At 42.3% G+C, this 26,460-nt stretch overlaps 1 long non-coding RNA gene across 1 annotated transcript in view; it reads right to left on the bottom strand.

Moving 5' to 3' along the window:
- Positions 1 to 1,468: 1,468 nt before the first annotated feature.
- The window catches only part of LOC132382395 (uncharacterized), a 35,005-nt gene continuing 10,013 nt past the window's right edge, over positions 1,469 to 26,460 (bottom strand). Inside the window, exons 2-6 of the long non-coding RNA XR_009508305.1 lie at positions 26,093 to 26,226; positions 19,444 to 19,744; positions 17,119 to 17,681; positions 6,621 to 6,662; positions 1,469 to 5,340 (exon numbers count right to left, since the gene is read on the bottom strand). This is a non-coding gene — a long non-coding RNA (uncharacterized LOC132382395). The remainder of the gene's footprint in view (positions 5,341 to 6,620; positions 6,663 to 17,118; positions 17,682 to 19,443; positions 19,745 to 26,092; positions 26,227 to 26,460) is intronic.

Raw genomic sequence — 26,460 nt, 5'->3', positions numbered from 1 at the left:
GTGCAGATTGGAACTTCAGAGAACTGAGACCAAAAGCATGAGAAGTTGAACACTTCTAGAGTAGAAGAGGGACAGCAGATCACTGGACACACAACAGGAGAGGGACAGCAGATGACAGGGGCTCACAAACACTTCCCCTTTTCGTGGCATTTTCCAATGGAAATGCAGACTATGAAACACCTGCTCTTTGACCTTCCACTTGCCAGTGCACTGAGTCTCAAATACTCTTTACATGTGAAACCATAAATTGTTTCTCTTTCCTTTTTTTTTACTATTCTTGCTGCTCCCCTACATTGGAGGGACCTGATGTGGATGGTTGACACACACGTCCATTTACTGCACGAGTGTAACTCCATCAATTGTCAATTAAATTCTCAGTCCTCAGCCTCCTACCCTTTCCACTGGAGGTCAGCATCAGCTCAAAGGGCAGCACCTCTTTCACGCTGGACTCAGCACCAAATCCCTCACTTCCAGATAATCAGTACTTCTTGTATTTTTGTTTCAGATCTCCAGGGATCAGTTCACATTTCTCTGGCAGTATTAGAAAGAATGTAATTCTGGTTGCCATGCCATTGGAACAAAGTGATTAAGCTCCACAAGGATGTCGTCAATAGTGGTCGGCTTGAGTTATAATGAGAGACTGGATAGGCCGGACTGTTCCCCCTGGAGCGAAGGAGGCTGAGGGGTGAATTATAGAGATATATAAAATCACGAGGGGTAGAGATAAGGTGGATGGTCACAGTCTTTTTCCCAGGCTGGGGAGTCTAAAAAGAGGGCATGGGTTTAAGGTGAGAGGAGAAAAATTTGGAAGTGGCCTGAGGGGCAAGTTTTCAGACAGTGGCTGGTGAGTGTAATGAATGAGCTGCCAGAGGCAGTTACAATCAGACATTTAGGTAGCAACATGGACATGAAAAGTTTAGAAGGATATAGGCCAAATACAGGCAAACACAGCTATAGCTCAGAAAGGCACCATGGCTGATCTGGACGGGTTGGGGCTGAAGAGCCAGTTCCCATGCTGTATAACACGTTGTGACATTTTTATCGTTTTTTTCCCTCTGCCGCTGGTGTCTAACCTGCCAAGTACTTCCAGCATTTTCTTTCCTTTACTTTTGGATTTCTAGTATCTGCAGAACTTTTGTGATTGAGTGATATAATGGCAGGTTGAGCTGGAAATCGAACCCACGTACATGGAAATGACAAAGGAGCAGACCTTCATCTGCCTCCAAATTGATGATTGCCTTTCTTCCAGTGGGGTCTGGGGCACCATCCACCACTGGGAGGTCAGCTCCCAGCTCAGTGGTGAAGCCTGGGGCCACGCACCCCAGCACAGGGCCTGTCTCCCAGAACAAGTGGCTGGCTGTAGTGACAAATGGGCTTTGACAGCCACTGGAGCCGCCAGCTCACCAGCTGTCAAAACGGCTGTTTACTCTGAATATCTTTGATGCTCACAAACATTCTAAATCAGGGTATTTTAAAAATAAAAATGATACCAAAAGTTAGAAAAATAAAAAACAAACACACTTAATTAATCAAATGGAAAGCTTTACTTGCTGTTGACCTGGCACTTAATTTTCCCATTAATTGTTCAAAGTAAATTTATTATCAAAGCACATGTATGTCTCTATATACAACTCTAAGACTCATTTCCTTATGGACATTCATCATAAATACAAGAAACACAAAAGTGTCAGTGAAAGACTGCACCCAACAGGACGGATAAACACCAAAATGCAAAAGGCAACAAACTATGTAAAAACAAAAAGAGAGAGAAAAAAGAAATAATATAAATATATAAATAACTACATACATAAGCAATAAATACAAGAACATAAGATGAAGGGCCCTTGAATATGAGTCTATAGGTTGTGGGAACAGTTCAGTCATGGGGTGAGTGAAATTGAGTTAAGATATTCCCTGTGGTTTAAAGGGTAATAACTGTTCCTGAACCTGGCGATGTAAGTGCTGAGGCTCCTGTACCTTCTTCCTGATGGCAGCAGCAAGAAGAGATTATGGCCTGATTGGCAGGGGTCCTTGATGATGGATGCAGCTTTCCTGCGACAATGTTCCATGCAAATGTGCTCAAAGGTAGAGAGGGTTTTACCTATATCCACTACTTTTTGTAGGCTTTTCCATTCAAATGCATTGGTGTTTCTATACCACACTGTGATGTAACCAGACAATATACTCTCCACCAAACATCTATAGAAGTTTGCCAATGTTTTAGATGACAATATTGCATCTTCACAAAACTTTAAGAAAGTAGAAAAGCTGCTATGCTTTCTTCATAATGGCACTTATGTACTGGACCCAGGACAGATCATGATAACACTGAGAAATTTTTAAGTTGCTGACCCTTTCCACCTCTGGCTCCGATGAGGACTGGCTCATGGACCTCTGGTTTCTCCTCCTGAAGTCAATAATCAGCTCCTTGGTCTTGCTGATGTTGTGTGAGGGGTTGTTGTTGTGGCACCACTCAGCCAGATTTTCAATCTCCCTCCAATTTGCTGATTCGTCACCACCTTTGATTTAACCAATGACAGTGGTTTTGTTAGCAAACTTAAGTATGGCATTGGACTGTGCTTAGCCTCATAGTCATAAATGTAAGGCGAGCTAAGCACATAGCCTTGTGATGCACCTGTGGAGGAGATGTTGTTGCCAATCTGAACTGACTGGCATCTGGAAATGAGAAAATTGAAGATCCAGTTGCACAAGTAATATTGAGGCCAAGGTCTTGAAGCTTATTTATCAGTTTTGAGGGTATGATAGTATTGAATGCTGAGCTCTAGTCAATGAAGACCATCCTGATATATGCATTCACCTTGTGTTTCTTCCTTCTTCTCCCCCTACCTTTTATCTCAACTCCTCATATTTTTTTCTCCACTCCTGTTGAAGGGTCTCAGCCCAAAACATTGACTGTACTCTTTTCCATAAATGCTGCCTGGCCTGCTGAGTTCCTCCAGCATTTTGTGTGTGTTGCTTGGATTTCTGGCATCTGCAGATTTTCTCTTGTTTGTGATTGGACAAGGGTAGACCTCGAACTGGCTGATTCCTATCAAAGCAAGCCAGAAATGCACGTGATTAAGTAAGCCATTCAGTGCCTTGAGCCTATTTTGTCACCCAGAGATCCAGATCCATTCACCTGCTGACGATCTCTGTCACTTGTGGTCCTTCAATAGCAAAAATCTACCAATCTTAACTTTAAAATTATTGAGCTGACATCTACTATCCTTGCCTTCCTCAATCAGGAGTTGAAATGTTTCATCACCAAACTCAAAGTTGTTCATCACAGTGGATATAAGTGCTACTGGATGATAGACATTGAGACAGGTCACCATGTTCTTCCTGGGCACTGGTACAATTAGAGCCTACTTGATGCAGGTGGGTAACTCAGACTGCTGAAGTGAGAGGTTAAAGATCTCAGTGAACACTCCAGCCAGTTGATCAGCATGGGTCTTTAGTACTCAGCCAGGTACTCCATCTGGGCCAGATGCTTTCCGTGGGTTCACTTTCCTAAAGGATGCTCTCATATCAGCCTCAGAGACTGAGATCACAGGGACGTTGAGGGTTGTGGGAGTTCGTGAAGGTGCCTCCATGTCAAAGCTAACATAAAAGACATTGAGAGTAAAGCCTTCTCAGCCACGTTGCTCAGTTTCACTTTGTAGGAGCTGACACAGCTGTCGAGCATCCTTCAGTGATTCAAGTGTTCTCCATGATTGCCATTTTGCATGTGAGGTAGCTTTCCAGAGATCATACCCAGACCTCTTGTATTTAACTTGGTCACCAGGCTTGAATGCCTTCAGCAGACTGAGGATCTCATGAATCACCCATGGCTTCTGGTTGGGAAGATTCTGAATGACACCCATCTGCAACTGTTTCTAGAAAGCTTGTGGTATATTCGTTCAGATCCTCTGATGAATCCTTGAACACGGCCCCTCTACCTCCCGTGATCACCCTCTTTGTTGTCCTTACTGTTAGAGACATGTTCTTTAGCCTCTGCCTGTATGAAGGTAGGAGAAGGACAGCCAAATGATCAGATTCCCCAAAATGCTGTCTAGGCATGGCATGGTAGACATTCCTAATCACAGCAGAGTTGTGGTCGAGTGTGCTGGATGTAAGACAGGAGCAAAATTAAGCCATTTAGCCCATTGAGTCTGCTCCACCATTTCATCACGACTAATCTAACTTTCTTCGCAGCTCCAATCTCTTGCCTTCTCCCCATCTCCCTTCATGCTTTGACTAATCAAAAGCTATCAACCTCTGCCTTAAATATACCCAGTAACTTGGCCCCCACAGCTGCCTGTGGCAACAAATTCCACACATTCACCGGCTAAAGAAATTCCTCCTCATCCCTGTTCTAAAAGGAAACCCATCTTTTAGACTCCTCTTCCCATCCACTCTTTTGAGGCCTTTCAACATTCGATAGGTTTCATGAGGTCACCGCTCATTCTTCTGAATTCTAGTGATTACAGGCCCAGTGCCATCAGACGCTCTTCATATGACAAGCCTTTCGATCCCAGAATCATTTTTGTGAACCTCCTTTGAACCCTCTCCAATGTCAGCACATTCTTTCTTAGATAAGGGGTCCAAATCTGCTCACAATACTCCAAGTGAGGATTCACCAGTGCCTTATAAAGCCTCAACATTACATCCTTGCTTCTGTATTCTTATCATCACATTAATGATAATTGGGCAGAGAGTTCTTCAAATAAGCCTGACTGAAGGCCCAAGCAATGATTTGAAGGTGATGGGACAGGCTGTTTCCTGTTTGCTGAGGGTGACACTCAGTACCTTGAGTGTTTGCTTAACATCAACATTTGGAAGAATGTAAACTGTGGTTAGGATCATGGAGGAAAACTCTCCCGGTAAGTAGAATGGTTAGCAGTTAATCATTAGATGTTCCAGGTCAGGGAACAAGAGTGTGACAAGAGTGTTGCATCTGAGCACCTCAAAGAGTTTATCATGAAACACAGACCCCCCCCCCCCCCCCCACCTTTTGATTTCTCTGAATCAGCAGTCCAGTCCATCTGATGTGACAATAAGCCCTCGGGTCTGATCATTGACGCTAGTGTGTCCAGAGTAAGTCATATCTTCATGAAACACAGAGCGCAGCAATTCCTCATTTCCCTCCAATACAGCAATCTTGCCCTTCACTCCTCAATCTTGATCTCCAATGACTGTACATTTGCTAACAAGATGCTGGGTAGAGGAACTTTCAGTCGGTCCCAATGCGATATGGAGCTGGTTCAGGTCTGGCCTGGGAAGTTGGCTGGAGTTGGCCATTGGACTCCTTCAAATTTAAAAGCAGAAACTGCTGGAAATACACAGAGGGTCAGGCAGCATCTGTTGAAAGAGAAATAGAGGTTGAAGACCAGCTGTGAAAGCAGGCACAGCAGAGATATTGCAATGGTGGATTCCAGGGGACATTCACCTGCATAGCACAGGTGTCTTATGGCTTAGCTCTTCCAAGTGGAGATTATACAGCAGCCCCGACTTGGGAAAAGAGCAGAGATGGGCTAATCCTAGCAAAGGCTCCTGCAGGAACTGGTGACAATCAGTTTTGTTGTGTTTTTGGTGATATCACAAAGGGACACTCAAACCCAATCCAGGAGAGGAACTGGGAAATTCTGAAGAATAAACATGCCTTATTAGTAGTGACATCTGTTTGCCTTTGACAATATTCAATTCACAAATATTATGGCGAGTGGATGTGGCCAATATCAAGGTTAGTTACAAACTCCAGGTTTGGCCACTCATGGCATTTCATTGAGGTTTCAGCTGAATGAAATGGCACCAGAGAGCTGTAAAACCACCAACAGAAACATCATCCTCTTAATCATACATGCAGAAAATGCTGTAGAGTCACAGTCATGGTGAACTGCCAGAAAATGAAAAAAAAACCTTTAGAAAACCTTTATAAATTAACTGGCTTTTTAGTCAGTATTCTCTCTTTTTCTTTTGAAGCCATTCACTTTTGCAGAACTTTCACTTTTGTAGACCAGCCTCAGGTAGAATGCCCAAATGAACATTCTTCCTGTTTCTGTTTGGAGTGTATGTGTTGGCTGGTTGTTACCAGGGAGCTGTCGCAGTCATCTAGTGCTCACACTGGGTGGTGGGGGCAGGGGTTTCCCACCCTTGCCCAAGCACTGACCATCTGAGGTGCCTTTTGTCCCTCTCATTAAACACAGGGCACTGGGCAAGTTCCTATTTCCGGACTTGCTAAGATCCGCTGGCTCTGCATGGACTGAAATTATAGTCTGTGTTGTTTAATTACTGGTTACCTTTAGCACACTATACCTGGATTTGTTTTGAAACTTAGTACTGTTCAGGCAATTCATAATGCTCTGAAAAACCAAAGGTATAGTCCCTGGAAGTAAATCCTGCTTTCTTCCAGTCTGTCTCAATAACTAATTTGTGTAACAATGCACTTACAGATTAGCAAGGGTGTTCAGTTGATCATAATTTATCTCAACAGAGTGACTTCATATTCGTTTTTTTCTGCATGTAATCATTCCTTAATTGTTCCTACTATTGCCCAGAAGCCTGATCACCTTGCGAGTTGAACATTCTCTTATCATTTAAAAAATTATCTTTGTACCCCTTGCTTTGCTCCAATGACTTACCTATTCCAGTCAAGTTTTCTTTCTTTTCTTTTCTTTTTCAATCTTTTTATTAAATTTCATATAAAAAAAACAACACATGATAATGAATAGATTACAAATTCAATAAACTTGAAATTACATTAGTAATAGGATAATAATATCCTATTAAACATCAATCAACAAAAGGTACATAAATCAATCAAGTCTATATAAATATATATGAAAAAAAAACAAAAATAATCATCAAAAAAGAAAAAAAATTTGAAAATATATATGAGAAAATATATATTAAAAAAAATACTAAACTAAACTAACATGGGCAATAATAGCACTTTATAAATATATGAAGGTGTCAAGAAAAGAACTCCGGAACTCCATACCTGAACAAGGATAAGTAGAGAAAAGGATCTGAAATAGGCCAAATTAATTCATATGAAAGTGTCGAATAAATGGTCCCCAGGTTTCTTCAAATTTAATTGAAGAATCAAAGATAGTGCTTCTAATTTTTTCCAAACTCAGATAGGAAATAGTTTGGGAGAACCACTGAAATGTAGTAGGAGGATTTACTTCTTTCCAGTTTTGTAATATAGACCTTCTGGCAATTAATGTTACAAAGGCAATCATTCGTCTGATTGAAGGGGAAAAGTTTTCCCTTTGTTAAGCGAAGGCATTGTCCTCGAAAACATCTATTGCAGTAGTGTGTATGGTTAAAAATGCATCCACCACTGCCACGCAACTGGGTGGCTGTGTAAAACTGTTAATGGCATCAGCATGAGTTGGGGAGTTTTGTTTTGTATTAATAATAACAGAGCCAACAGATGCAAGTCTGGTCTGATCTTGACATGAAACAGTGTTTGATTAATTGTGCTGGTGTGCCATAGACTCCTTCCCCCTAATGTGTATTCTAACATCTCTTGGTCTGTAGCTAACTCTCCACTTAACTAGTTATACTTGTGGGATCTTGCTTCAAATTCATCTCAAATCTGTATATAATTGTATATACAAGCTGCTTTAACTTCTGTTTACCTATTTTTCTAAGAGTCACACTGTTACTAAATCAAAACTTCTAATTTGGCACAATTTAGTATTGAAATAACAACTTTACTCACTAAGACTGCTTTGGTGCAGGAAGTGAAAACTGAATCTCAGGCTGGAGCAGAGGCATAACTTGCAAATAGAAAATAAAGGGTTCACTGGATATTGAATTTAAACTGAGATTAATGCCATAAAATGGAATAGTTCCAATGGCCGTCAGCATCCCTTCCAGGTTGATAGTTACACAATGTGCAAATTAAAATCCTACATGTAATAAATAAAATCCAAGGTTGGTGTCAGGCTAAGTTCCAAAGGTAGGGGTTAACAGTCCTTGAAATGCTTTCTGACTCCTAATCGTCTGAGTTACTTTTTAAATTTGAGAAGTGACGAAGAAAATGTGTACACAATTTACTGAATAAAGATTAGAACTAAATGATGAATCAATAAAAATGCAAGATAAATGTTGAGTTTCATGATAAATTCATTATTAATGCATATAATTTACAATTTATAGGTTAGAATTTGAATTAATATAACTTAACACCATTTTGCACTGGGGCAGTCAAACACAACGACCAGATTTGTTTAAAGAATTCTTCATAAGTTAGCCATCAAATATCGCTTGATAACCCACAAAACAACATTTCTGTTGTTCTTTGCAACAGAAATGGAAAACTCAATTTTCCCAACAATATGAGCACTTCACCACTAAAAACTTTCATTCTTGAGAACTAGGCAAGAGGTACAGGGGTCCCCACTGCCCCACCAGGTCCTTGAATAACTTGAAAAACCCTAACACTATTTCAGGCCATATATTTTTTCTCTTGCTCTCAATTTAGTGCTGAGGTCCTTGTGATTTTTTTTCTTGTTTATTTTGCACATACTGTATGTAAGTAACAGATAATGTCTGTTAATTTTTTATAACTTAGGTTTGCCCTCATACTGCGAGAAGGTGAATATCCATGGCATTTATATCCATGACAACCGGGAACATGAACATTTAATGAATTTGAATGGTGGTTAAAGTTGTACTGCTTGAGGTCTTGTTACTTCCAAAAGGACACTGATGAAATGGAGTCATAGAATCCTGCAGTATGTAAGCAGCCCAATGAAAATCATTCATCCACATATTTGAATTTCCCAAACTCACCCTCCCAGATTGTCCCATTCCCATACATTCTTTGTATGAGGAAACAGCAGCAGCCAGGACAAACCTATGTGGTCAAAGAGAGAATGTGCAAATGTCAAAATGACAGCACCTGAGATTATAAATATATTTAGTTTGTGGGAGCTGTAAAGCAACTGTGCCACTCAGTACTTGGAGGAAAAATGATTACAGATCCATGCAGTGTAGAACAAAACTGAATGGCCCCTCTTATGCTATATTGTTCTATAAAAACAAAATTCTGGCATCCGCAGTCTAACGATCTATCAGTAGTTCCAAAGCTCTCAGAATTCAGCCAATAATCTTCCTTTCCAAGGTTTCTCCACTTCAAGAAAGCAACTTAAGCCCATTGGGTCAAGTTGTTGGTCAGTGCAACTATGAGCCAACAATTGTTTTGTTCGGGGGTCTGCTTCAGCATTCTGCCAGGTCAAATATTCTACAGTCCTGAAGTGTGCACCAGGGAAAGTCACACTGGCTTTGTCAGAGGAAATACGGTAAGTCTGAGGCTTGGTCCAGATCCATAAGATTGCAGGGGAAAGAGCCAAGGGTAGCTTGGTGGAATTAGACTCGAGGACCGAGTTGATAGGATATTGGGAAAGGGGTCAGCTGTTGAGAAACAACAGTGTGAGCTGGCCTGTCAAGTCAGTGGCTGCAACTGGTGGGCATCCTGTCAAGATCAGTATTTGCTGTGGGGGAGAGTGTTGTTAGCTACCTGTCAGGTCTTGTTTACTGTGGGATATTGGATAAGGTTGTGTCTTGATGGACAAGAAGGGTTTCTTCTGTGCTGCAGGATATGGGGGAATCTAGGGAGTGCTTGATAAAAAAAAAATTTAACAGGGTCATACTGAAAGAAGCGAAAGATTGGTCTGGGAACTCTGAAGGAAGCCTCCTGCTAATCAATACCACTGTGCAATTCTGCTTGTCCATTACATAGGCCACATTCAACAGGTATTGCACTTGGTTGAAACAACCATGCACGAGTAGGTTTCCCTTAGTGTTAGCATTTCAAATACACAGAGACATAAATAAAGTAGAAATAAAGTGAGTCCTCTGGCTATTTGGAACAGACGCACAGCAGTATGAGCTGCTGCTGCATTGCTCCAGTAATGACCTGGGTTCATTCTGAACTTGTGGCATTGGCAGGTTCTCCATATGACCACCAAGGTTGGCTCTGCATGCTCTGGTTTCTTTCCAAGTCCTGATAGATTAATTGGCAACAGTAAATTGCCCCTCCTACAGATAATGGGAGAATTAAAGGGCACAATAAAGTATGTGAGAAATAAGTGGGGGAATGGGGGATAGTTCTGTGAGCTAGCATTGAGTAGATGGGTCAAATGCCCTTCTCCTGTATGAAAATATTAAAAATCACTGTTTTCACGTCTATACAGTGCCCCAATGTTCTATTATTTTTGAACCATATAGCAGACAAATATGGGTCACATCTCATTTCTAAGCCTTTGTTCCTTGATGCATCCAGGTCAGGTTTTACAAGAGATCTGTGGCACTGTTGATTTCAATGGTGATTCTCAATGAGTGAAGCATAGGCAAAGGGAAGGGAAGAATAGTTTAAATTTAATTTAATGTTTAATTAATTTTATTTGTATGTATTTTATTTATCAAAAAATAACATGTTTCAATTATTAAGTTCTATTTTAGTCATTTTAAAATATTTCCAAAATGTCAGGAAAATTCAAAAATTATTAAAATGACTTTTGAGAACAGACACCCTGCTTTTCCTTTGGTCATGGTTCATGCTGTGGTTGGGTCCCGGCAATACATTGCTCAACCGCCAGCTGGACATTATTGCCCAGTTCTAGGGCCCAAAAGTCAGCGCAATGGCCCAGGCCAGTGTCTGTGAGTCCAGTTGAGGGGTCTTGACCCAAAACTTTGATCTATGTCCCTGCACAGATGATGCTTGACCTGCTGATTTCCTCTTGTGGTTTAGAACCATAGAACACTACAGCACAGTACAGGCCCTTCAGCCCTCCATGTTGTGCCGACCCATATAATTCTTAAAAAAAGTACTAAACCCACACTACCCCATAACCCTCCATTTTTCTTTCATCCATATGCCTGTCCAAGAGGCTCTTAGATACCCCTAATGTTTTAGCCTCCACCACCATCCCTGGCAAGTCATTCCAGGCACTCACAACCCTCTATGTAAAAAAACTTACCCCTGATGTCTCCCCTAAACTTCCCTCCCTTAATTTTGTACATATGCCCTCTGGTGTTTGCTATTGGTACCCTGGGAAACAGGTACTGACTATCCACCCTATCTATGCCTCTCATAATCTTGTAGACCTCTATCAAGTCCCCTCTCATTCTTCTACGCTCCAAAGAGAAAAGTCCCAGCTCTGCTAACCTTGCTTCATATGTCTTGTTCTCTAAACCAGGCAACATCCTGGTAAATCTCCTCTGCACCCTCTCCATAGCTTCCACATCCTTCCTATAATGAGGTGACCAGAATTGAACACAATACTCTAAGTGCGGTCTCACCAGAGATTTGTAGAGCTGCAACATGACCTCTCTACTCTTGAACTCAAACCCCCTGTTAATGAAGCCTAGCATCTCATAGGCCTTCTTAACTACCCTATCAACCTGCGCAGTGACCTTGAGGGATGTATGGATTTGAACCCCAAGGGTCCCTTTGTTCATCCACACTCTTAAGTAACTGACCATTAATCCTGTAGTCAGTCTTCTGGTTTGTCCTTCCAAAATGCATCACCTCACACTTGTCCAAATCGAACTCCATCTGCCAATTTTCTGCCCAACTCTGCAGCCTGTCTATATCCTCTTGTAACCTTCAACAACCTACAGCTCCAACCACGACTCCTCCAATCTTCGTGTCATCCGCAAACTTACTCACCCATCCTTCCACCTCTACATCCAGGTCATTTATAAAAATCACAAATAGCAGGAGTCCCAGGACAGATCCCTGCGGCACTCCACTAGTCACCGACCTCCAGGCAGAATACTTTCCTTCCACAACTACCCTCTGCTTTCTTCCTGTAAGCCAATTTTTTATCCAAACAGCCAAGGTTTCACTTATCCCATGCCTCATGACTTTCTGGATGAGTCTGTCATGAGGGACCTTGTCAAATGCTTTGCTAAAGTCCATGTAGGCCACATCCACTGCCCTACCCTCATCAATCTCTTTTGTTACGTCCTCAAAAAACTCAATCAGGCTCGTGAGGCACGATCTTCCCTTCACAAAGCCATGATGACTATTCATGAGTAGACTGTACTTCTCCAAATGCTCGTAGATCCTATCCTTAAGAATCCTTTCCAGTAGTTTGCATACCACCAACATACTCACCAGCCTATAGTTCCCAGGTTTCTCCCTATTACCTTTTTTAAACAAGGGAACTACATTTGCCATTCTCCAGTCCTCCGGCACTTCCCCTGCAGCCAAAGAAGATTCAAAGATCATAGCTAATGCTCCTGTGATCTCTTCTCTCAATTCCCACAACAACCTGGGGTGCATCATATCCGGCCCTGGGGACAGCAATCTTAACGTTTTTAAGAAGATCCATTCTTCTTCCTTAATCTCCACATTGTCCAGCACACAGGCCCGCTCTACTTTGACCTCATCCTGATCAAGATCCTTTTCATTTGTGAATACTTAAGCAAAGTATTCACTTAGGACCTCCCCAACCTCCTCCACCTCCAGGCACATGTTGCCCTCTTTAGCCTTTGGCAGTCCCACCTTCGTTCTCGTCATCCTCCTATTCTTCACATACCCATAGAACGCCTTGGGGTTCTCCTTAATCCTACATGCCAAGGTCTTCTCATGCCTCCTTTGAGCTCTCCTAAGTCCTTCCTTTAGCTCCTTCCTGGCTACCCTATATTTCTCATAAGCCCCTCCTACTTCCTGCTTCTTATATCTAACATATGCTTCCTTTTTCCTCTTGATGAGTTGCCTCACATGTTTCATCAGCCACAGTTCCCTTTTCCTACCATTTTTTCCTTGCCTCAGTGGGACAAACCTATCCTGAACCCAGGTCAAGTGGTCCCTAAACTTCTCCCACATTACTTCAATGCTTTCCTCTTTGAACATCTATTTCCAATTTACTCTTGCTAGTTCCTGCCTCATCCCTTCAAAGTTAGCCCTTCCCCAGTTGAGCACTTTACCATTTTGTCTGACTTTATCCCTTTCCATATGCTATGCTGAAGCTAAGGGAGTTGTGGTCATTCTCACCAAAATGCTCCCCCACCAAGAGGTCTGTCACCTGACCAGGTTCATTACCCAGAACTAGATCCAGTATAGCCTCTCCTCTCATTGGCTGGTCCACATACTGTGTCAGGAATCCTTCTTGAACACACCTGACAAATTCAGCCCCATCTATCCCCCTTGCACTCAGGAGGTGCCAGTCAATATGAGGGAAGTTGAAATCACCCATAAGTACTACCCAGTATTTCCTGCACCATTCTAAAATCTGCCTGCTTATCTGTTCCTCGGTGTCCCGAGGGCTATCTGGGGGCCTATAGACTACTCCCAGCACAGTGATTGATCCCTTCCTATTTCTGACTTCCACCCAGACTGATTCCGTGGACACTCTTTCTGCAGCGTCCTCCCTTTCTATAGCCATGATACTATCCCTGACCAGCAATGCCACCCCCCACCTTTTCTACCTCCCATCCTATTCCTTTTTAAACACCTGAACCCCGGGACCTGCATCATCCAATCCCTTTTTAAACACCTGAACCCCGGGACCTGCATCATCCAATCCTGCCCTTCCTCCAACCAAGTTTCAATAACGGCCACAACATCGTAGTTCCACGTACTAATCCATGCTCTAAGTTCATCCTCCTTGTTCCCAATACTCCTAGCATTGAAATAGACACATTTCAACCCCTTTAACTGGCTGCAATTATGTTCTGTCCCCTACGTGTCCTTCCTCATCAACTCAGAACTCTTAGCATCATGCCCTTGTCCTTCTACCTTAATCCCTGCACTCACATTCTAATTCCCACCTCCCTGCCAAACTAGTTTAAACCCTCCCCAACAGCTCCATCAAACCTACCCACCAGGATATTGGTCCCCCTGGGATTCAAGTGCAACCCGTCCTTTTTGTACAGGTCACACCCACCCCAAAAGAGGTCCCAATGATCCAGAAATCTGAATCCCTGCCCCCTGCTCCAATCTCTCAGCCACACATTTATCCTCCACTTCATTCTATTCCTATTCCTATTTCTAATCCCGAAATTACTACTTTTGAGGTCCTGTTTTTCAACTTCCTTCCTAACTCTCTATAGTCTTCTTTCAGGACCTCTTCCCTTTTCCTACCTTAGTCATTGGTACCAATATGTACCATGACCTCTGGCTGTTCTCCCTCCCACTGTAGGATATTTTGGACACAATCAGAAACATTCCTGACCCTGACACCTGGGAGGCAAACTACCATCCAAGTTTCTTTCCTGCGTCCACAGAATCACCTAACTGAACCCCTGACTATAGAGTCCCATATCACTACTGCCCTCCTCTTCCTTTCCCTACCCTTCTGAGCCACAGGGCCAGACTATGTGCCAGAGGCACAGCCACTGTGCCTTCCCCGAGGTAGGCTGTCCCCCCCAACAGTACTCAAACAGGTGTATTTATTGCCAAGGGGTACAGCCACAGGGGTACTCTCTAGTACCTGACTCTTCCCCTCCCCTCTCCTGACTGTGACCCACCTGTCTGTCTCCCATGGCCCCGGAGTGACCACCTGTCTGTATCTCCTCTCTATCACCTCCTCACTCTCCCTGACCAGACGAAGGTCATCGAGCTGCAGCTCCAGTTCCCTAACATGGTCCCTTAGGAGTTGCATCTCAATGCACCGGGTGCAGATGTGGCCGTCCGGGATGCTGGGAGACTCCAGGACCTCCCACATCTGACACCAACCACAGAAAACTGGCCTCACACACATACTACCTCCTTTTGCAACCAACAACTGCCTTGCCTTGTCCCGTTACCGCTGAAGCCCATGGAGCAAAAGCCCTTTCACTCTGCCTCACTCTCACTCCGTTTGTCTTATACTGCGGGTCTTTTGCCATAGAACCATAGAAATTACAGCACAGAATCAGGCCTTTTGGCCCTTCTTGGCTGTGCCGAACCATTTTTCTGCCTAGTCCCACTGACCTGCACCTGGACCATATCCCTCCATACACCTCTCATCCATGTACCTGTCCAAGTTTTTCTTAAACGTTAAAAGTAAGCCCGCATTTACTTCAGCTGGAAGCTCGTTCCATACTCCCACCACTCTCTGTGTGAAGAAGCCTCCCATAATGTTCCCTTTAAACTTTTCCTCCTTCACCCATAACCCATGTCCTCTGTTTTTTTTCTCCCCTAGCCTCAGTGGAAAAAGCCTGCTTGCATTCACTCTATCTATATCCATCATAATCCTATATACCTCTATCAATTCTCCCTTCATTCTTCTACGCTCCAGGGAATAAAGTCCTAACCTATTCATCCTTTCTCTGTAACTCAGTATTTCAAGTCCTGGCAACATCCTTGTAAACCTTCTCTGCACTCTTTCAACCTTATTAATATCCTTCCTGGAATTCGGTGACCAAAACTGCACACAATATTTCCAATTCGGTCTCACCAATGCCTTATACAACCTCACCATAACATACAAACTCTTATACTCAATACTTTGATTTATAAAGGCCAAAAGCTCCCTTTACTACCCTATCTACCTGTGACACCATTTTTAGGGAATTTTGTATCTGTATTCCCAGATCCCTCTGTTCTACTGCACTCTTCAGTGCAGAACCATTTACCTTGTATATTCTACCTTGGTTTTTCCTTCCAAAGTGCAATACCTCACACTTGTCTGTATTAAACTCCATCTGCCATTTTTCAGCCCATTTTTTCCAGCTGGTCCAAATCCCTCTGCAAGCTTTGAAAACCTTGTATCATCAGCAAATTTGCTGATACAATTTACCACATTGTCATCCAGATCATTGATATAGATGACAAATAACAATGGACCCAGCACTGGCACACCACTAGTCACAGGCCTCCACTCAGAGAAGCAATCCTCCGTTACCAATTCTCCCATTGAGCCAATGTCTAATCCAATTTACTACCTCACCATGTATACCTAGTGAATGAATCTTCCTAACTAACCTCCCATGAGGGACCTTGTCAAAGGCCTTACTGAAGTCCATGTAGACAACACTTACTGCCTTCCCCTTCATCCACTTTCCTTGTAACCTCCTTGAAAAACTCTAATAGATTTGTTAAACATGACCTAACACATGTAAGTAGTAGTAAGTACAAGTAAGCACATGTTTAAAGTCATGCAGGAATTAGTGGATTTCATAAGCTGATAGGTAGTAACACCAACACTGCACTTGGCCAGTTAGAACTGCCATCGAATGAATCACTTAGATTTGTGTATGCATTTTGCTTTCTGCCTTTGGTAAAAAAAAACTAATTTTAAACAAGTGTTCAGCCTCACTTAGATAGCCTATATAAGAGTTGCTCATAAAAATACAAACTTAACTGGTCTCTAAGGCCAGTGGTGAAAGAGACAAATAGCTATAGCTTGAATCCACATAAGAAATAAATAGCTGTAATACACTGGGGAATGCTTAAATGGTATTTGATGTCTTTTTGTAGTGTGTTTTGGATTTTATTTCAGGTATAATAGAAATCAAAGCAGCAAATAAAGAATTTAACCCAGAAAGCTAAAACTAATAAATAAATTATGGGTGCTTTACACTCTGAACTCAGCCTATGTCCTGAAGAATAATGTGGGAGTGGGATTACTGTGTGTTCAACCAGCAGTGAAGTATTAGATGAAAATCTTTTCACCCATTGAATTTCCTCTTTCTACAACATGCTTTTGGAACTCAACACTATTTAAACAGAATTTCATTTTCAGATCTGATATGAAGAATGGGATCATTTTCCATGGCACCATTACAGATTGTCAGTCTAGATTATGTGCACAATCCAGCCTGGAGTTTTTATTCCAGAATAGTTTAACACTAGCAAGCTGGCACATTAGCAACGGAACGAAGATGAACAATACTAATTCAGCAAAGTTTTTGTGCTACCAACTGTGCCAAGCTGCCCAATTTGGATTCAGTTGCTCAACTTTTTTGTCCAGTGGAAAGATACTGAACAACATTCTAGCCTCGTTTACTGGAGAGTGGATGAAGAGTGGTGAGAAATCCTGTTTAACCAGGATTTTCCATTGGTGTCTATTTCTTTGTTTATTAATCATTTATGTCTTTCATCACAAAAACATATTAATTCTGTTTTCCTCCTATCCTGTTTATTGTAATAATGCCTAATATTATTGGATGCAATACCTAGGCTGCTCTTACCATTCTGCAAGCTTCTTCAATCCATTTGTCATGAAATATCAGCCTGTGTTGAGAATTCAGGAAGGCAGAGCTCTCGCCCGTGTACCATGGCCTAAAAGCACCTCTAACATCACTTGGTGGGGGTATCCAGAACAGTAGGGCCGATACAGCTTAGCACCAGTGTCGTTGCAGGAGTTGACAGAACAAGGTTGAAGGCAATGCCAGGCTGACTTAGGGATTCCAGCTCCGGATTTGTCCTCAGGGTTTACTCCCGAAGCCTTTCCGATGAGTGGGTATGGCTGCAAGGCAGCGGAGGTCTGAAATCAAAGTTTTCCCTCTCTTAGACAGACTGCCTTCCCAGGCTGATGAGCTTCATCTATCCGAAGCACTGGTTTTAAGGCGCCAGGACCCACCTTCACCCCTTCTCCTGTCAGTAGAAACAGTTCCGCTGGGCTTAGAGGCCAAGCCACACGAGAAAGCCAGGAGTTGGACTTGGTTGTCAGAGGCTAATTGAGGCGCACGCCGTGAGGAGCACTTTTAGATAGTGGGAGCTTGTCCCCACTACCACTCCTCGGCTTGACAACCTTGGAGAAAGGAGAGGGGAGAAAATTATCAGAAATCAGAGAAATCAATGTTTATGCCATCAGGTTGAGAGCTATCAAACGAATGAGTTGTTCTCCTTCAACATGACTGAGGCCTAACCATGGCAGTAAAGGAGACCATGGACTGACATGTTGGAATGGGAAGCCCAACTGAAATAGGTGGCCACCAGAAATGGTGTTTTTTTGTGGTGGAAGTAGGGCCCAGAATGGTAGTGAGGGAGGAAGTGTAGGGACAAGTATAGTACTTGTCCCACTTGCAGGAGGGAGATCAGTGGGGAGGGATGAGTGAACAAGGCAGTCACATACTGAACAATCCCTATGGAAAGGGAGTGGTGGGAGGGGAGGGGTGGTGGGAAAGATGTGCTTAGTTGTAGGAAAATGATATGCTGGACATGAAGGCTCATGGGGTGGTAGGTTGAGGTGAGGGTAATTGTGCAAGTAATGAAAGAGATGCAGCTTCCTCCATGTCAAAGGAAACATACTCCTGCCTATACAGTTTCTCCTCATTGCTTAATGCTCCATCCCAAGCAAAATGCTGAGGAATTTCTTCTGCAATCCATCTAATGCCAACTCATCCTTCCATTATGCAGCAATTGCACACAGTACTCCAGCTGTGAACTTAGAAACGTACAGCACATTACAGGCCCTTCAGCCCACAATGTTGTGCTGACCATGTAACCTACTCTAGAAACTGCCTAGGGTTACCCTTCCACATAGCCCTCTATTTTTCTAAGCTCCATGTACTAAGAAACAACCCTATTGTATCTGCCTCCACCACCATTGCCGGCAGTCACTCACCACTCTGTGTGAAAAACTTAACCCTGGCATCTCCTCTGTATTTACTTCCAAGTACCTTAATTGTGTGTGTGTGTGTGTGTGTGTGTGTGTGTGTGTGGAGTCATTGGGGCACCGTCATGACAAGCTTTTTGCACCAATCTTTTTTGGTGATTGCTCATCGTCTCATCGTACAGTGTGTCTTGGGCATCAGAAATGGAGCCCATCCCTCTCCAGGTTCTTAAAGGGCAGCAAATTCAAAAGTCAGAGGTGCAAAGCAACTTGGGGGTCCTCATGCAGGATTCCCTAAAGGTTAATTTGCAGATTGAGTCAGTAGTAAGGAAAGCAAAAGTAATGTTAGCATTACATCCTTGCTTTTATATTCTAATCCTTTATTTCAAGACAATTAAAAGCAAGGATGTAGTGCTGAGGCTTTATAAGGCATTGTTCAGACCACATTTAGAGCATTGTGAGCAGCTTTGGGCCCCTTATCTAAGAAAGGAGGTATTGGTGTTGGAGAGGGGCCAGAGGAGGTTCTGAGAATGAAAGGGTTAATGTATGAGACCGTTTGATGCTTCGGGCTTGTACTCACTGGAGTAAGAATGGGGGAATCTCATCGAAACCTGTCACATATTGAAAGGCCTAGATAGAGTAGATGTGAAGAGAATGCTTCCCATAGTGGGGAGAGTCTAGGACATAGTCTCAGAATACAAGCATGTCCCTTTAGAACTGAGGTGAGGAGGAATTTCTTTAGCCCTAGGGTGGAGACGCTGGAATTCATTGCTACAGATGGGTTTAGAGGCCAAGTCATTGGGTATACTTAAAGCAGAGGTTGACATGTTCCTGATTAGTCAGGGCATGAAGGGTTACAGGGAGAAAAGAGGAGAATGGGGTTGAGGGGGTTTAATAAATCAGCCATGATTAAATTATGAAGCAGACTCTATGGTCCAAATGGCCTAATTCTACTCACATGTCTTATAGTTAAACCCATAATGCTGTTAGGGAGAGAATTCCAGGATTCCAGCCAGTGAAGGAAAGACAACATACAAGTCAAGGCGGTCTGCGGCTTGCAAAACAAATTCCAGGCAGCGGTCATCCTACTGAAGAGTCTCGGCCCGCAACGTCGACTGAGCTCTTTTCCATAGATGCTGCCTGGCCTGCTGAGTTCCTCCAGCATTCTGTGTGTATCCAGGCAGTGGTGTTGTCCATGCTTCTGCTGCCTTTGTCCTTCTGATCTAGCTGGTGCAGATTATGGGTTTGGAAGGTGCAACCTAAGGAGAATAAGGTTTAATATCACTGATGTAGGTCATGAAATTTGTTGTCGTTCAGCAGCACTACACTGCAATACTTAACACAGTTTGAATGCCCCTTATCTGAAATGCATGGGGCGTTTCAGATTTTTTTTGGATTTTGGAATATATAATGAGATAGCTTGAGATCACCATCATTGCTGACTCTGAATTTATGTGCTACCAATACTTAACAGTAAAGATTATGACATAACCATTAATATAATGAAGATATAATGGACAACAAAAGCAGCATAGCAACGTCAGGGGAATACCTGAATCAGCTGTTGAATAACAGCAAATAACGGCAAGCTTTCAGTCTCCACCTACAATGCCATGTTTAGATTAAAGGGTTACAGTACACTGTATTTGTATCTTTTTCAGGTTTTGTGTATGGTATAAAAACAATGGGCACTGTTGTCTTGTTCTGGTGTTAGATTTTCATCCGCGACGATCTTGGCAAACTTGTGTTTCTGTTTTTCATTAACTTCTGTTCATTAGATCTGTGAGGTCACTTCTCAGAACTGTCTGTGGTGCACCGAGATCTGCACATCGTCTGGGATCCTTCCAGTGCCTTGTGGAATTTTCCACTTGCGATGTTTAGCAGTGCTGAAAAACCATTCAGATGTTGGAGCTTTTCAGATCTTGCATTTTCACATAAGGGGTACTCAATCAGCAATAAAAAAGTATAAATTATAATAAGCAATGTATTTTTAAAATAAATTAAATAATAACATGAGGGAGTTAATTAAGTAGTGCAAAAAGAGTGCAAAAAATAGTCTAAATGGGTTCATGGCCCCTTCAGAAATCTGACATCAGGTGGGAAGAAGCTGTTTCTAAGATGTTGAGTATGTGTCTTCAGGCTCCTGTACCTCCTTGTAATGGCTATAATGAGAAGAGTCTTGTTGAATTGCTGCAGTGCTTACTGAAGATGATACAAAGTACTGTGTGTCAGTGGTGGAGTGAGTCGGGTATTCAGTGACAGTAATACCATAGAAACACAGAAAACCTACAGCACAATACAGACCCTTCGGCCCACAAAGTTGTGCTGAACATGTCCCTACCTCAGAAATTACTCGGCTTACCCATAGCCCTCTATTTTTCTGAGCTCCATGTACCTATCTAAAAGTCTCTTAAAAGACCCTATCATAACCACCTCCACCACAGTTGCCAGCAGCTCATTCCACGCACTCACCACTCTCTGAGTAAAAGACTTACCCCTGACATCTCCTCTGTACCTACTTCCAAGCACCTTAGATCTGTATCCTCTTGTGGCAACCACTTCAGCCCTGGGAAAAAGCCTCTGACTATCCATATGATCAATGCCTCTCATCATCTTGTACACATCTATTGGGTCACCTCTCATCCTGCTTTGAATGTTATGGGGTGATGGCCAGATTTTCTGCCCTTGGAAATTGTTATTGTCTGGCATTTGTGTGACGTGAATATTACTTGTCACTTATCAGTCCAGACGTTCATTTTACCCAGGTCTTGTTGCATTTGGATGTGGACTGTTTATCTGAGGAATTGCAAATGCTGCTGAATATTGTGAAGTCATCAGTGAACACCCCTCATGGTTTTTTGGAAGGTAATTGATGAAGCAACTGAAGATGGTTGAGCCTAGGTCATTACCCACAGGAACTCCTGCAGTGAGGTCTGACTTCTAACCACCACAATCATCCTCCTTTGTGTTAGATAAGATGCCAACCAGCTGAGGATTCCACACTGCCCCCTCCCCAATTCTTATTGACTCCAATTTAGCTAGGGATCCTTGATGCCATGCTTAGTACATCTTCAAATATATTTATTTTGCTTTAAAAATATTTTGTATGTCCTGAAATGGGTGGGAATACACAAATGTAAACTTTCTCCTGTTTCTCTCCTGTCTGTCTAGTTACAGACTATTTTAATTCAATATTGTCGCTTTACTAATCAATTCTGGGTATGAAATGCCTTTCAAATGCCTCATAAACCAAAGGAATGGGTAATTGGATAGAGTGTCTTAGATTCACTACCCTTCCATGTTATGTGCTTACTGGTTGAATGCAATAACATGCTTTTGTAACATTTGATTGTGCTGTCAGACTGCTGATTCTGAGCTCCTGGTGATAAGCAAGGTCTTCCTATCAAAGCCTTTTAGATATTGCTGGTATTGATGCCATTGCATACAGCCCCCAAGGCAACTGCAATGGGATGAGACAATCATTCATCTTCTTCTGGAAAGTCTATTTACCAAGTAGGTACAGAAGATGGCCCTTCATTCCATAATGTCCATGGTAACGACTGAGCAGGATGCATCAACAAAGTGATACAGAAACTTGGATTGTGAAATCTAGAAAGAGATACTGTGGTCTTTAAAGTGTCAGCTTCATACTTCAGTTAAACATTAATCACAAAGCTTTAATAAGTTCTACAGTAATATAATCACTTGGTTCTGCTATAAGTAACATTTTTACGCTTCAGCACCTACTGATTTACACAAAATTGCTTGCACCAGCTAAAGTTAATTTTCAAAACTTTTTGTGTACTTGCCACAAGGGATGTAAAGTTTGGTACATTCTCTCAGGTAGAATATCTTCTTCTATTAAAAAGGATAAAAATCATTCTAAATCACCAATTACTAAAATAAATTAGGTTTCATGGGTTTCAAAAGGTAAAGCTTCCCATTGCTTTTGGACAAACAAAAGTGTACAAAAGTAATATAACATAACTGATACAAAGTTAAAACATTATATCTGAAACTCATTCTCAAAATACAGGATTCCTCATGTACGATCTTACAGACATTGAAGGTGCCAGTTTCTTAGCTTTTTCCATAAGTAATTCTCTTGGGTCTACAATATTAGATTTGTGCTTTCTGCTCAATCTTCCATGGCTACTGTTGTTGCGTGAATGATGTCACCAGAGAAAAATACAGGCAGGTGTGAAGCAGCCCCTTTATTTGACAAAACAAGATACAGCAGGCATCTAATGGAGACGTTTTCGGTGGACCTCGATGTTTTAGAAGCTGAACATCAAAGGACAATTCCAAATTTACAATGCTTTCTGTGAAACTACACACAAACTTCACACCTCTTGATTTGCACCCACACCACAGACATCTAAATGAATTTTAATCAGCATTGTCTGGTCCGTGACTCACGGCTTTTAATTTATTTAAATTAAATCTACAATTTACATTCAGATTTGAAAATTGGTGGTTGAGAAGTTATTTGCAAAATGTAAATGTGCTAAACCCAAAAAATTGCTCTAACAGCTACTGTGAATACACTTTAAATTTATGTATGTATGTATGTATGTATTTATTTATTTATTTATCTTCGCAATACAGGCCTATCCAGCCCAATGACCAGCACTAGCACTATTTAGCACTAGCCTAATCACAAGGACAATTTGCACTGACTAATTAACTCACTAAATGGTACATCTTTGGACTATGGGAGGAAACCAGAGCACCTGAAGGAAACCCACACAGTCATGGGAAGAACATACAAACTCCTTAGACACAGCATCAGAAATGAACTCTGAGTTCTGTAATAGCATCTAACTACTGTGACATAATCTCACTTTAGGTCTTTTTTCTCTGGAGCGTAGAGGGTTGAGGGGGGACTTGATAGAGGTATTTAAAATTATGACGTTGATAGGCTTTTTCCATTGAGAGTAGGGGAGATTCAAAAAAGAGGACATGAGTTGAGAGTTGGGGGCAAAAGTTTAGGGGTAACACGAGGGGGAATTTCTTTACTCAGAGAGTGGTAGCTGTGTGGAATGAGCTTCCAGTAGAAGTGGTAGAGGCAGGTTTGATATTGTCATTTAAAGTAAAATTGGATAGGTATATGGACAGGAAAGGAATGGAGGGTTATGGGTGAGTGCAGGTTGGTGGGACTAGGTGAGAGTAAGCATTCGGCACAGACTAGAAGGGCCAAGATGACCTGTTTCCGTGCTGTACCAGAGGGCATGGATTGAGAATAAGAGGTCAGTTATTTAAAACAGAGTTGAGGAAGAACTTCTTCTCCCAGAGAGTTGTGGAGGTGTGGAATGCACTGCCTCGGAAGATGGTGGAGGCCAATTCTCTGGATGCTTTCAAGAAGGAGCTAGATAGATATCTGATGGATAGGGGAATCAAGGGATATGGGGACAAGGCAGGGACTGGGTATTGATAGTGAATGATCAGCCATGATCTCAGAATGGCGGTGCAGACTCGAGGGGCCGAATGGTCTACTTCTGCACCTATTGTCTATTGTCTTTTGTAATTATTATATGGTTATAAATCTGTGCCGGAAAAAAAGACCATCTATCCTAAAAATCTTCATATTTTTATAAATCTCAATAAATTCACCTCTCAACCTCTTACATTCAGTGAAAATAAAGTTCAATATTCAAAGTAAATTTATTATCAAGGTACAATCTATGTGGTGGCATCTGTCAGTCTCGATAGACCATGGATCTGCGCCTGGAGATTCCAGGGCGCAGGCTTGGGCAGGGTTGTATGGGAGACCAGCAGTTGCCCAAGGTGCAAGCCTTCCCCTCTCCACGCCACCAATGTTGTCCAAGGGAAGGGCACTAGGACCCATGCAGCTTGACACCGGCAACGTCGCAGAGCAATGTGTTATTAAGTGCCTTGCTCAAGGATACAAACACACTGCCTCAGCTGAGGCTCAAACCAGTGACCTTCAGGTTACTAGTCTGATGCCTTGCCCACTAGGCCACACGCGCACTCACAATCTATGCATGTCACCATATACAACCCTGGGATTCATTTTCTTGCAGGCATATTCAAGAATTCTAATAACCATAATAGAATCAATGGAAGACCGAAGTCTTAAATAAATCTCTCCTTATAAGACAGTCCTCCATTCCAGGCAACAACGAGTGAACCTCTTCTGCACTCTCTCTATTGCTACTACATGCTTCCTATACTCGGCAGTCAGAATTGTGCACGATACACCAAATGCAGTCTTATCAACGTACAACAGAGCTGCAACTTGACGTTCCAACTCAGTGCCTCAGCCTAAGAAATCAAGCATACCATATGTCTCCTTCATGACCTTCTCCATCTGTATGGCATCCTTTTTAAAGAGCTAAACCAGTAGCACTCACACCAGCAAGACTAAAGTGCTTTAGATTGGCTAGAAATGACTCCTGCCTGAGCAAGAGCCGAAACCTGCTGCAATTTGCCTACCTCTGTCACAGGCACAACCTTTCCCACCATTGAAGACATCTTCAGGAGGCAGTGTCTCAAGAAAGTGGCATTCGACATTAAGTATCCTCACCTGCTACCATCGGGGAGGACATGTACGAGCCTGAAGACTCACACTCAATGATTCAGGAACAGCTTCTACTCCTAAGGTCTAAGGATAGGACTTTATTCCCTGGAGCATAGGAGAATGAGGGGTGATTTGATAGAGGTGTATAAAATTATGATGGGTATAGATAGAGTGAATGCAAGCAGGCTTTTTCCACTGAGGCCGGGGAGAAAAAAACCGGAGGTCATGAGTTAAGGGTAAAGGGGGAAAAGTTTAAAGGGAACATTGGGGGGGGGCTTCTTCACGCAGAGAGTGGTGGGAGTGTGGAATGAGCTGCCAGATGAAGGGGTGAATGTGGGCTCACTTTTGACATTTAAGAAAAACTTGGACAGGTACATGGATGAGAGGGGTTTGGAGGGTTATAGCCCAGGTGCAGGTCAGTGGGACAAGGCAAAAAAAATGGTTCGGCACAGCCAAGAAGAGCCAAAAGGTCTGTTTCTCTGCTGTAATGTTCTATGGTTCCTCCGTCATCAGATGAACCCATGAAAACTATCTCAGTATTTCTTTGTTTGCACTATCTATTTATAGGGTAGCCATGGTAGTCTAGTGGTTAGCTCAATGTTTTACAGCATTAGTGATCACCAGTCGGGGTTCAATTCTTGCCATTGTCTGCGAGAAGCTTGTATATTCTTCCCATGACTGCCGGGTTTCCTCCGGGTGCTCTGGTTTACTCCCACCTCCCAAAGACATACAGTTAGGGTTAGTAAGTTGTGGGCATGCTATGTTGGTACCAGAAGCATGCCCCCTTCCCCCCCACAATCCTTTGGCTGTGGTGGTCATTGACGGAAATGACGCTTTTCACTGTACATCAAAATGTACATGTGACAAGCAAAGCTAATCTTTATTTTGTAATTTATGATAATTTTATGTCTTTGTATTGTAATGCTGCCACTGAGCAATAAATTTCATGTCTTACAAGACAGTGAGAATGACCTGACTCTGATTCTCTATGGTATGGCCAGAGGAAACATTGATAAACTTGGGATACAAATGCAGAACAGGTGAGGAAAGCACTTGGGATGCCTACCTTCATCAGCTGTGGCAAAAAGTATGAAAGCTGAGACATCACGTTACAATTCCATAAACCAGTAAGGCTAAACAGAGTATTATTTGCATTTCTGGTTACCATACGATAGAATGGATATGATTCCAAAGGAGAAACTGCAATGGAGAAAAATTATAATTTATAATTTTAGTAACACATTTTATAATAAAATGAATAATTTTTGATAAAAACTATTCTCTTCAGGATTAAAAGCTCCAACAGAAAAATTAAGAATTTAGGAATAGCAACAGGTTAAAAACATTCTTGCAATGTTGCACATAAATACTGTGTACTGGAGGAGTTAAATTCAAATCAAAAATAATTTCATTTCTATATATCAACAGACTACA

This window comes from Hypanus sabinus, chromosome 28, assembly GCF_030144855.1.
Source record: "Hypanus sabinus isolate sHypSab1 chromosome 28, sHypSab1.hap1, whole genome shotgun sequence".
NCBI classification, from domain to species: Eukaryota; Metazoa; Chordata; class Chondrichthyes; order Myliobatiformes; family Dasyatidae; genus Hypanus; species Hypanus sabinus.
Note: the sequence above shows the minus strand (reverse complement) of the source record. Positions and strands in the feature narration are given on the sequence as shown.